We start from the raw sequence: 12,125 nt of genomic DNA, 5'->3' as shown, positions 1-12,125 counted from the left end.
GATGCCGAAGCCAGACAAGAACGGCCAGCCCCCAGTCCTGGAGTTTAAAAACTATCACCACATGTCCAAGATGCCAATCGTTGTTTATGCGGATTTTGAGGCCATGCTAGTGCCCGTACAGACATGCCAGCAGGACCCCCAGAAATCCGGCACTCATGCGTACCAGAAGCACGAAGCATACAGCTATTGTATCTATGTAAAAGTCGACAATAGCGTGATCCCAGCCACGCTCACTTCCTCGCTGCCGCAAGAGCCGATTCTGTACAGGGGTCCCGACGCTGAGGCAAAATTCGTGGATACGATTGTTGACATTGGAAACCAAGTAAAGAACATTTATGAGACCAGCATGCCCATGACGACGCTGACGGCACAGGAGTATGCCAGCTTCGCCGCAGCCCATCAGTGCTGCTACTGCAATGCGGTATTTACCATGGGTAATTACAAGGTGCGAGACCACGACCACTTCAGTGGGAAGTACCTTGGCGCCGCCTGCAACAGCTGCAATCTTCTGCGCAGGCGGCCCAAGAAACTCGTGGTTTACTTCCACAATCTGGCCTATGATGAGAAGTTCATAATAAAACAGCTGGGCTTCGACAACAAGGAAATATTCATCATCCCCCACACGCAGGAAAAAATGATTACCTTCTCGAAAAGTCTGGGCAACAAATTCTCCGTACAGTTTGTCGATAGTTTCAGGTTCATGGCTCACAGTTTGGCGTCCCTTGCCTCGTACCTGCCAGCCGACCAATTCACGGACACCATGAAATTTTATACTCGTGACGAAATGGCCCTCGTCACGAGGAAGGATGTGTTCCCGTATGACTATGTTTCCAGCTGGGAGAAACTGGACGAGCCGCAACTGCCACCACAAGATAACTTTTATAATATATTAAATGACAGCAACATAACTAATGATGACTACGAACATGCAAAGGCAGTGTGGGAAACATTCGGCTGCGTGACCCTGGGCGACTACAGCGACGTCTACCTCAAGACGGACGTGCTGCTGCTGACTGACGTGTTTGAGAACTTTCGTCGGCTGTGCCTGCAGACGTACGGCCTTGACTGCAGCCATTACGTCAGCGCACCAGGGTTCGCGTTCGACGCAATGTTGAGGCAGACGGGGGTACGACTTGAGTTGATGATAGATTACGATATGTACATGTTCGTCGAAGCTGGGATCAGGGGTGGGGTCGCGCAAGTGATAAAGAGACACTGCAAGGCGAACAACATCTGCCTGCCCCAAACCTACGATCCCAGCCAACCATCAACTCATGTTGCGTACCTGGACGCCAACAATCTGTATGGGTGGGCCATGTCGTTGCCTCTTCCAGTCAGCGGCTTCAAGTGGGTGGGCGCTGATATCGACGTGATGTCGATACCTGACGAGGGGCAGACGGGCTACATCCTTGAAGTCGATGTGGAGTATCCGTCTGCCCTCCACGAGGACCACAAAGATCTACCGTTCCTGCCCGTCAGCCAGTGCCCACCCGGATCGCGTCAAACTAAATTAATCACAACACTGGAATCCAAAGAAAATTATATAATTCATTTTAGAAACCTGAAACAGGCCATCCAGCACGGACTGAGACTCAGGAAGGTGCACAGAGTCCTCGAATTCAAGCAGCGTGCCTGGATGGAGCCATTCATTACGAAAAATACGTTGAAACGACAGGCAGCTACAAACGACTTTGAAAAGGAATTCTTCAAGCTGGCAAATAACTCCTGCTTTGGCAAGCTCATGGAAAATAAATTCAAGCGGCAGCGTATGGAGCTCGTATGCAGCGAGGCGAGGCTCCGAAAGGTTATTGTCAAGCCAGCGTTCCAGGACCGAACCATCCTTGATGAGTCTCTGACGCTGGTGAGACTACAGCAAGAAACCATCTTTCTTGACCGCCCAATATATGCGGGGTTCGCGGTCCTGGACTTGTCCAAGACGTTAATGTATGGGTTCCATTATGACACAATGAAAGAAAAATATAAGGATGACATCACGCTGGCGTATATGGACACGGACAGCTTCATATACGAGATCAAGACGCGCGACTTCTACCAGGACCTTGCCGACGACGCTGCGCTCCTGGACGAGTTCGACACCAGCAGCTATCCCATTGACCACCCCTGCTACTCACCTACGAACAAGAAGGTAGTAGGCAAGTTCAAAGACGAGTGCAGTGGAGTGGCAATGGAGGAGTTCGTCGGCCTAAGGGCAAAACTGTACACCTACAAATACAATAGTAATATCACAAAAAGGGCCAAAGGTATACAGAAGTGCGTGGTGAGAAATAAAATATCGTTTGAAGATTTTCTCGAGGTCCTGGAGAAGCACACGGAGAAGCGCGCAAACGTCCGGTCCATACGTTCACATAATATGGTCTTATATACAGAATGCTCAAATAAATTAGCACTATCATGGCACGACGATAAACGCATAATATGCGACGATGGAATTCATACATTACCGTACGGATATATGGCCTGAATATAATTATATACATACGCGAAAGAAAGAGAATGCTATAAAGACTGAATGGTTTTTAATGAATTTTTTTTCTCCACATAAAAAACCTTATAACATGAAATGTTGAAACTTGCGTCTGTGTTCGTACGTTTCGCACAGGATTCTCTGTCGGGGTCCCAGGCTTCTGCTGTGGTAGCCGAGAAAATGACCTTGACGGGAATCTGAACCGGAATGTGCGAGCACAGAGCCGGTGTTTGCCACTTGCTAGCCACTCATGTACCTGTTGATGATGTTGTACATAGCCTTCACCGTTGGATTTTTCATCGTTGGTTTCCTGAGTCCGCTCGTTGTAATTGTGTTGCACCCACACTGTTTCGTGGTGCTCTTTTTTTTTAAATTTTTTGCACCTAGATTTTTTGGTTTTCTGGTGCTATTTTTCCTTGTTTTGTTCATGCACCCACACACACTGTTTCGTGGTGCTATCTTTTTCATAGATTTTTTTTTTTGCTCCTACATTTTTATGGTTTTCTGGTGCTTTTTTACCTTAATTTTTTGCACCCACGCTGTTTCGTGGTGCGTTTTGTTTTGTTCATGCACCCACAATATTCGTGGTGCTTATTTGGTTGGATGGTTGGGATGGAAGTGGTGGTGTTTTGTATCCTCGTTGTTTTGTGGTGCAAGCATTTTCTTGGTTGGTTGGTTGGGATGGAAGTGGTGGTGTTTTGCATCCTCGTTGTTTTGTGGTGCAAGCATTTTCTTGGTTGGTTGGTTGGGATGGAAGTGGTGGTGTTTTGCATCCTCGTCTGCTCACTAGGCGACTGACGTCACTAGAATGTGTCAGCTTCGCTGCGATATAGCATTTGTGGTTGGCGACGAAGATTGCATTTTTTTTTTGGTTGGTTGGTTGGGATGGCAGTGGTGGTGTTTTGCATCCTCGTTGTTTGCGATGCTACGTTTTTTTTGGTTGGTTGGTTGGGATGGCAGTGGTGGTTTTTATGCACCCTCGTTGTTTTGTGGTGCAAGCATTTTCTTGGTTGGTTGGTTGGGATGGAAGTGGTGGTGTTTTGCACCTACGATGTTTTTGTGGTGCTACGTTTTTTTCTTGGTTGGTTGGTTGGGATGGCAGTGGTGGTTTTTATGCACCCTCGTTGTTTTGTGGTGCAATACGTATTTTTTTTTACCGATGCGTTTTTTTGCACCAATGCGTTTTTTACACTGATGCGTTTTTTACACCAATGCGTTTTACACTGATGCGTTTTTTTACACCAATGCGTTTTTTTTTATGCATCGATGGGCTCCTTACGCCGATGGTGTCAAGACGATGGGCTCCTAACATCGATGGTGTCCTAATTATGGGGTCACTACGGTGGGCTCCTATCATCGATGGGGTCATGACGTTGGGCTCCTTACATCGATGGTGTCATGTCGATGGTGTCAACGCTGGACTGTTACGCCGCTGGGTTCCACATTCGTTGGCATGCAAGATTTCGGCGTTGTGTGTCAACGATGGACTGTTACGCCGCTGGGTTCCACAGTCGTTGACTTGCAAGATTTCGGCGTTGATACATCGTTGTGACTGGACAATTTCAGCGTTGCTATGTGTTCATTTGTTAATTTAAGCACGTGCTTTGTGTCAATATGGTAGATCTTTCTGGTAGGCTTGCATCGTTGTAATGGGCCACGGCTAAATAGAGACGTTGTTCATAAGTACTTGACTACATATGTGATGTATATTGCATATATGGAGGCAAGGGGCTTGTGCGCGACCAGCCTGTTTAGCGGTGTCGGTCTCAAGCCCGTTCCGAACGCAGAGAGCTGCGATGCAAGCTTTTTGTTTGGTTACTAATATTCTGTTTAAGTTTTTAGCAGGTGAGCAGTTGCTGAGATGGAGAGAGAGAGATTCAGCGCGAGGAAGAGAGAGAGAGTCGGTGAGATGGAGAGAGAGACGGCGGGACGAGCGTGGGCTGCTGACAGAAAGACCTGCGAATCTACACACATGCATACATGTTAAATAAAATATGGATATATATTTAATTGTATATGTTAACGAAAATATATCTGTAAAATTTTTGAACTTTGAGTTTTATTTCTATACTACTAATACCCTTGTTTTTTAAATTGCTAATTTTTTTATATAATTTATGCTAAAAATAATGTAAAATGATTATTATATTTTCATTTTTTTTTTCGAAAGAGTATAATTGTTAGACTTTACAGAAAAAAATACAATGAAATAAAGGTGAAATGAAAATAGACAATTACATTGGTTTATATATATTTTTTATTTACATAATTCCATCACCCCTCACATCAGTCGATGACATTGGAAACAATATTTACAATTGCAATAAGGAATAGAATAATTAAACATCACTGTAGTAATAAGGATGCTCATAGAGCCACAGTTTCAGTAACTGGCTATTACAATGTGCACAGTGGAAACCATTATAAAATTTATCACACATTTCAATTTGGTTTCCGTACATCTTTAACAGTTTGTTGAAGCCAGGACAGTTGCCTTGTTTACGTAGGTCAATTACATTGCCACTGCACAAATCACTAACAATACGTTTCTGTTCATTACCGCGGACGTAAACAACGTCGTCTTCCGGCTCGACGAGATCACGTAGCACGGATGTAAGTTGTTCATAGTCCACATCACCTTCATTCCACGAGAGTCCGTTCACTTCATAGGTCAGACGTCGGTTCTCGCGTTGAGAGAATCTGTCTAGCTTAGTCCAGTCACACGGCGGTTTAAAGATGTATTCGCTAGTCCTGGTTTCTTCACCGCCAATGACGGACGTCACGGACAGTTGCTTCACTACAGGCCCCTTTTGGGACGTAAGACACTGGACGTTGACAAGAAAGAGTGTCATATTGTCGTTACTCACAGTTACGCATACGACGAGGCTGGAGTGACGTGGCTAAGATGCTGGCTCTGCAGAAATGCTGGAGTGGTACCTAGATGCCGACTGTGGCACGGCGCTCAGGATCTAGGCTGCTGCTGCCTGCACGCATCTCGCCGCTTCTTGCACCATGACTTCATGTGCGGTGTGTCGGGGACGCTGGAGCTTCCTCTGTCGCACTCGGTGCATGGTAGACAGTCTTGGATGTCTGGGTCTAGCTGCAGGTACACCGGCAGGAACTTGTAGACGTATCTTATCTCGTACGGGGCGTATACCAGGAGAAACTCCTTTGGTAGGTAAGGTAACTCCGTCTCCTTATCCAGTGCCGCAAGCGTGCGCACTTTACCATATGCTAAGATGGCCGACAAGATCTTTGCTCCGCTCGCACAACATGCAAACATCGTCTTTCCTTCAGGATGGGAGCGACTGCAAAACTGACGGCTCCCGGGTCCTGCGGCCGGTATTTATACTTTAAAAGGTAGAATAGGGGTGAGGAGGAGGGTAGGGGTGGGAATGACGGTAGGGTGAGGGAGGGAGTGGTGGAGGAGGGTGACTATTACGATGAAAAAATAATAATAAATTAAAAAAGGGGAGGGGTTGGTCGTCATGTGCGAGAAAAATAATTTTTTTAGGAAGGGAGGGGTGGGGGGTGGAGGGGGGGGGGGGGTGTAAGTTCGTATATGCATTGGTACCAGTGGTGGGGGTCAGTCTGCCAGCACCCACCATTGAGGAAGGAGCCTGTCGCCATTTTTAATTTTTTTTTTTGACCTCGTCGGGTTCGAACCGAGGACTCCGAACTCCGTGTTTAAAAAGTTCAATTTTTAAATATTTTTTATTAAAATTTTGTTAATTGAATTTTTTTTATAATTTTTAAAAAAAAATTCCGTTAAAATCGGATAATAAATAAAAAAGTTAAAGATGGCGGACGTAACGGAAATTGCAACGGTGACATCATCATCCAATATGGCGGAAAACAAAATGGCGGAATTTTCGAGAAAACAATTACGTCATCCAAAATGGCGGATCCAATATGGCGGATCCAAAATGGCCGCCGGGGTCAAGGTCAAGGTCAAAGGTCAAGGTCACAACCATCCAAGATGGCCGCCGTGACGTCACAATCCAATATGGCGGACCGACAATCACAATCCACGCGCCAGCGCCATGTTTTCGGACCGGCTATCCTATACTGATATAAAAATATAAACCTTTCAACCAAGAACAGGTTATTTCTTTTTTCCTGCTGGGAACTGGAATATAACCGGGAAACACACAGCGGTTTGGCAGCCAAAGCCAAAGGCGACTCTTGAATACTTAATGCTAGTGTTGGAATTTCCCACAGCACTGATTCTCAAGGACTTTAACGCTGGAATCACGACAGTGCAAAGAGCCGCGATGCAGAGAACGCGATGCGACAGAAAATATTGCTTTACTGTGATCACGGAGGTAGCTTTTAATGAAGTGAGAATCAAAACAAACGAGATGTAAATTTGTTTTTGCAATAACATTCGCACTACACATATACGACAGTCTTCAAATTTTACAGAATTGTTTCAATGGACCAGCTTGAGAAATTTGATTTTTTATAAATACTAAGTGTTTATAAAGGAAAACTGTTTAGGCAAGAATATTTAATGATTTTACATCTTAATTCAATTAAAAAAGCTCAAAAATACAAAAATTGTTTATATTATTCAAAATTTTCACTTTAAATTTACTAACAACGATGCTTAAAATTATAAATATATTATAAATTATTATTATTAGTAGTAGTAGATTTACGGACACTGTGTTCACTACTTAGGAGATGAATTGAAATGAAAATTTTTGGTATATTAATAAAACATTCAAAAAATTTAAGAACACTCGTATTTTGTCCAACTGTGTGTTGACCTTGGTTTAGAACGAAACATACAACTCGGATGTCGAAATACGGCGTGGTTTCTAAGAAGATTCAGATATTTGAAATTACAAACAACTCTTCGTTTATTTGAGTTAAATTATTCGTTGCAAAGTTCGTTCATTTACTGTAATTCCTTAGATTATAATATTTGGGATGCAAATATTCAATTATTCTAAATCATAGAAGAGACACACAATTCAGTATCGTCGTCGCACCCCCGCGATGTCGCGTCCGCGAATACTGTTGCGCAGATGTATCACATGTGTCAAACGTGAGTGACTAGAAAATTATTTTATTCGTATCGCGTCCATTACATCGCGTCTGTAACGTTATTGCGATTCCATCGCTGCACTACCTGGCGTCACGTGTTGTGTGTAGCACCAGCCGGGAGAAACCAACCTCACAAATCGTAAGTAATTGTTTTCAAACTAACACTTTTAAGACTAGCATATATGCACTAGTTAAAGCAAGGTATAATCCACCACATTAGATTGGATTGCAGATAAAACAAATATTATTTTAAAAAATGAGAATACATAAGACATTAAGTTTGTGTGAATCCATCTGCAGAATCATGGGCTGTCCACGAAGCAATAAAAGCTGAGAAAATATTGTAATTATGAATATCTGCTTAACGACAAAAGCTTCATAAAAACTGTTCAATTAAAAAGATTTAACACAATTTTTAATTACCTAAATTCATGCTAGTATTAAAACATAATTTTTAGGGCTGGTAAGGGAAAGAATTAAGAGACATAAATAACAAAAATTATCTCAAGTTTATATTCTGCTAACAGTAAGAGCATGCACCTATTGTTTTAAAAGCGAAAGTCAGCATTGATCTGTTTTTGTAACATAACAATGTGTTTTGAGCAAACACTGTTAACTAGGTTAAAAATGTGTGTATAAACGTAATTAAAATTTTGAGTTGTTAGTGGTACTGAGCTTTGAAATGTAGCATTTTCGGGCGCTATCATGATCAGTTAGTTTCTCTTTCAATGTGTAATATCTTAGCTCTCGGTATTCGGCATTTAGTAGGAGTGATTTCGTGAATAAAATGGAAGTCAATTTGATTGTAAATGTGTAAAAACGGTGATGTCATCTGTGAAAGTCTCAGAAATCTCGAAAAGGTAGCGAACCCGCATGGTTCAAAAGTATATAATGCTTTTGTGATCATAACAGACTTAACACCGCGCATACATACTTAAATATAAAACTTCCAAATGGTGCAAATATCCTTTCATAATTTATGTTGGAATTTATAGTCATAAAAATAATAATGAATACTCAAATACTACGTTAGCACACATGCATTTCAGTTTTGATAACTCTAAGTAAATATAAAAATGTAGAGATAGCGCCACGTTAGTCAATAAACAATTGTTAGACTACATATATTCAACGCCATGTTGAATACAAGAATTGAATATAAATGTTAAATCTTAAAAGTTGAATCATCTTAATAAGGTTAAGGTTTCTTTGTTGTAAATATTTACACAAACTAAATGTCTAGAGGATGTGAAGGAAGGACACGGGTTTAAGTAGAGCTGTTATTTTCGTTATTACTTCTCGCAATCGTTTTTAATAAATTTAAAATTTGTCATTAAAAAAGTTAAATTTTAGTTGTTAACTTGGGAGTAATTAGGTGACATATCACTTATACCTAGCCTATTCTAGATTTAATGATTACACATTATTGTTTTTGATTGCTCTTGATAGTAAAACAAAATATGTTGGTCGCAAGAAAGATTTGAAGTAACTTTAAATTGATTGAAGTTACTAATAAAATTAACCCTCCATCTTTTCTACTTTAATAACCTGCGTGAGATATTTTATATATGTGAATAAATCATCTGATAACGTATTACGTCAAATTTTTAAAGCTACTTGTAGCTTTAAATTGTAAAACAGTTTTCCCACAGAAAAGAAAAGGTTCTGTATATTATATCATATGATTCAAACTGTGGGGGTCTTAAAACATTTTTCGCGATCTATTTATTACAATTATACATACGTCGTGTGAATTTAGAATATAATGTTAGACATTTCCAGTCAAGGAACGGTAAATATGTAATTTCAAATAAAATCGTATTCGAGGTCAGTTAATAATTTAAACATTAATTAAAACATTTCATTTATAAAAGCTATAAGAATAACTGACTCACACGTCAGTGTAGTTTTTGTATAAATTTGTATAAATTAACCAAATAAAAATTTAAATTTTTTGATTCAATGTTTCAAAAATTCTTTGTATAAAAGTAATTAAAACTTTTGAACCCACCACACAATCATTTGTAATACATTGCAAAAACTCTTAATATACAATCTTTATAAATTAAAATAAATTTTTTCTTCGGCTTTATTAAATAAAAATTAAATAACAATGTAGTACATAGTAAAAAAACAATTCTTTCAGGCGTTTGGTTTAGTTTGATGTAAATGTTTTTAAGGTTAAATTAATTTGTCAATTAATACAAAATAGTTAGGAAATAGTATTAAAAAATATAAGCACATACCAATGAACATAAAATTTATATTAGTAAAACCGGTTTGAAATGTACGAAATAAATTTAAGAATATGAATTATTCATTAGATAAATTTCATTAGTAAAAAATATATGAAATATATTTATTAAATATTGTAGGTAAATGTGTCAGAAATAACTCAAATTTAATAAAAAAAATTATATTAAATAGTTCAAAATACAAAATTTATAAAGGTATTAATTTATGATTTAGGATTTAAGTTAACAGTATCAACATAACTTACAAAAAAAATAATGTTAGGAAACAATGTAATGGAAAAAATTTACAAACGGAAATGAAAAAATTTCAGGAAATCAGTTCATAACAGGAAATTTGATTTTAATAAGTTCAGTGGTTATAATTGTGTATGAGATTTAAAGAACATTATTAATAAAATATTTAACACGTTTAATTATATAATAAAATTTACTTAATTAGTTTTAACATATTATGATAATGTAAAAATAATTTGCATATAACTAATTACGTTAGTAATTATTTAAATAAAATAGGCTCAAAATACTATATTTTATTATTGATCAAGTCTTCCGAATCTAGATTTTAAGATCAAAAATTTCTGATAGCCAATATTAAATAAATTTCTAAAGTAAAAAATATATAATTATTGAAAAAAATAACACCAAAAAAATAAAAAGTATTTGAAAATCCTGCAAAGCAATAAAAACTATTGAACATTTAAAAATAGTAAAAAATAGTTTGCTTTTATTTCTTAAATATTAATAAACAAGTTATTAATATCAAAACATATAATTGAATGCCTAAAATACTGAAAAACGTTAGTAAATAATTTGAATGTATTTTGGATATTTTTTTAAAAATTATTTTTTAAATTCCAAAAATAATTTCTCTTTAATGTGTTGGATTGACATTACTGTTTTTTTTAAACAATACATCCATTAGTTTGTCTTGCTGCAATTGCTTAAAATATTATTTGTTAATAATTTTAATTTTAATTTAATAAAATTTGGGGTTCAACTTTGTTAATATCTCTTAAAGCATATTATTCTTCTAAGTAATCTTTAATTTGGTTTATTTACATGCAAATGGAAATCACCGTACTGAAAAATAATGTTTTAAAGAAAATTAATATTGGCACCACGCATTAAATAGAAAATAAATGAAATACAAATAGCTTTCAAAAGTAAGTTTAGATTTTTTGCACGAATTAAAACATCAATATAATTTAAGTTTTTATAAATGTTTAGTTCATTTTTTGCAGTCAATTAACGCAGTTCATTTTTTGACTATAACTCGAGTTTTACAAATTTATGTTCATTACTTATTTCTAGCACGAGTTATCCACTGAAGTCACGTTAAAATTTTAATGAACTAATTATTTATTTACAGCAATATAACTTAAAATTTAAAATAAAACAATATTGATTAAATCTGTCCTGGGATAACTACCTAAAAGCGTTTCAGTTTTTGCAAATAATGTTAATATATTTTAACGTTAAATTATTTTAATTAAAATTTTTTTGAGTTTAATTATTTGGTATAGAAAGAATGAGAAAAACTATTTTAAATTTAATATATTTTTGGTTGTAGTAAAATAAATTTTTATAATAATTACAAATCACGGAACCAGTAGCATTTTCGATCCACACAGTTTAGTCTCTTAAAATCTGTTTAAATTTTGCGTCTTTCATGAACTCTTTATTCATTCATTAGTCCATGCCCCATATTTTTTATGTACAAAGAAAAACCACTGAAAAAAAACTCGATCTCGAGAAGTCGGCATTCAAACATATCCACGGGGCGCGAACTGTCATTTAAGTTTTGCAGTTTTATTAAGGTGCCTCCGCGTGGAGTCAGCGAATGAACTTCTATTGTGCAATCGGCCCGTGCGCACCCTCGCGTGTTCCTCGCCCCGTCACACGTGGCCAGTGCCACCCTCCGCGGGGGATGATGCGGGTGTAAGTTGTTTACCTGACTGACAGCGCAACCGACGGAAGCGACAACTGAGCAGCGACGCTGCCGACCGATCCTGAGCACTGCCACCGACCTCACTGGCCGCCAGCTCTTCGCTCGCCGGGTCGCTGAGAGTCTTAGGGGGGGGGGGGGGATGAGAAAATCACTCGTCGATAACACGTCCTCGCCAAACTGGTTCTCGAGAACTTTGCCGGTATTCGAATCCTGTTCCGCGGTGCCTTGTTCAAGGTCAGTGCCAGTTCCGCGGCTGTCGAGGGAAGCGGTTGCGCGGGGCAAGCACCACTTCTCCCTTTCCCTCTCTTCCCTCCTCTTCTCTTCCCTTTCTTACGCGTTCTAGTGGTTCGACGCAACAGGCTGCTTTCTCTCGCAGCGCGGTCAC

At 38.6% G+C, this 12,125-nt stretch overlaps 1 protein-coding gene across 1 annotated transcript in view; it reads right to left on the bottom strand.

The window, feature by feature from the left end:
• Nucleotides 1–11,813, bottom strand: part of LOC134527622 (ABC transporter G family member 20-like) — a 118,557-nt gene extending 106,744 nt beyond the window's left edge. The window contains exon 1 of the mRNA XM_063360468.1: nucleotides 11,744–11,813. The gene's annotated coding sequence lies outside the window, so the exon portion shown is untranslated. The remainder of the gene's footprint in view (nucleotides 1–11,743) is intronic.
• Nucleotides 11,814–12,125: the final 312 nt, after the last annotated feature.

This window comes from Bacillus rossius, chromosome 1 (assembly GCF_032445375.1).
Source record: "Bacillus rossius redtenbacheri isolate Brsri chromosome 1, Brsri_v3, whole genome shotgun sequence".
NCBI lineage: Eukaryota > Metazoa > Arthropoda > Insecta > Phasmatodea > Bacillidae > Bacillus > Bacillus rossius.
Note: the sequence above shows the minus strand (reverse complement) of the source record. Positions and strands in the feature narration are given on the sequence as shown.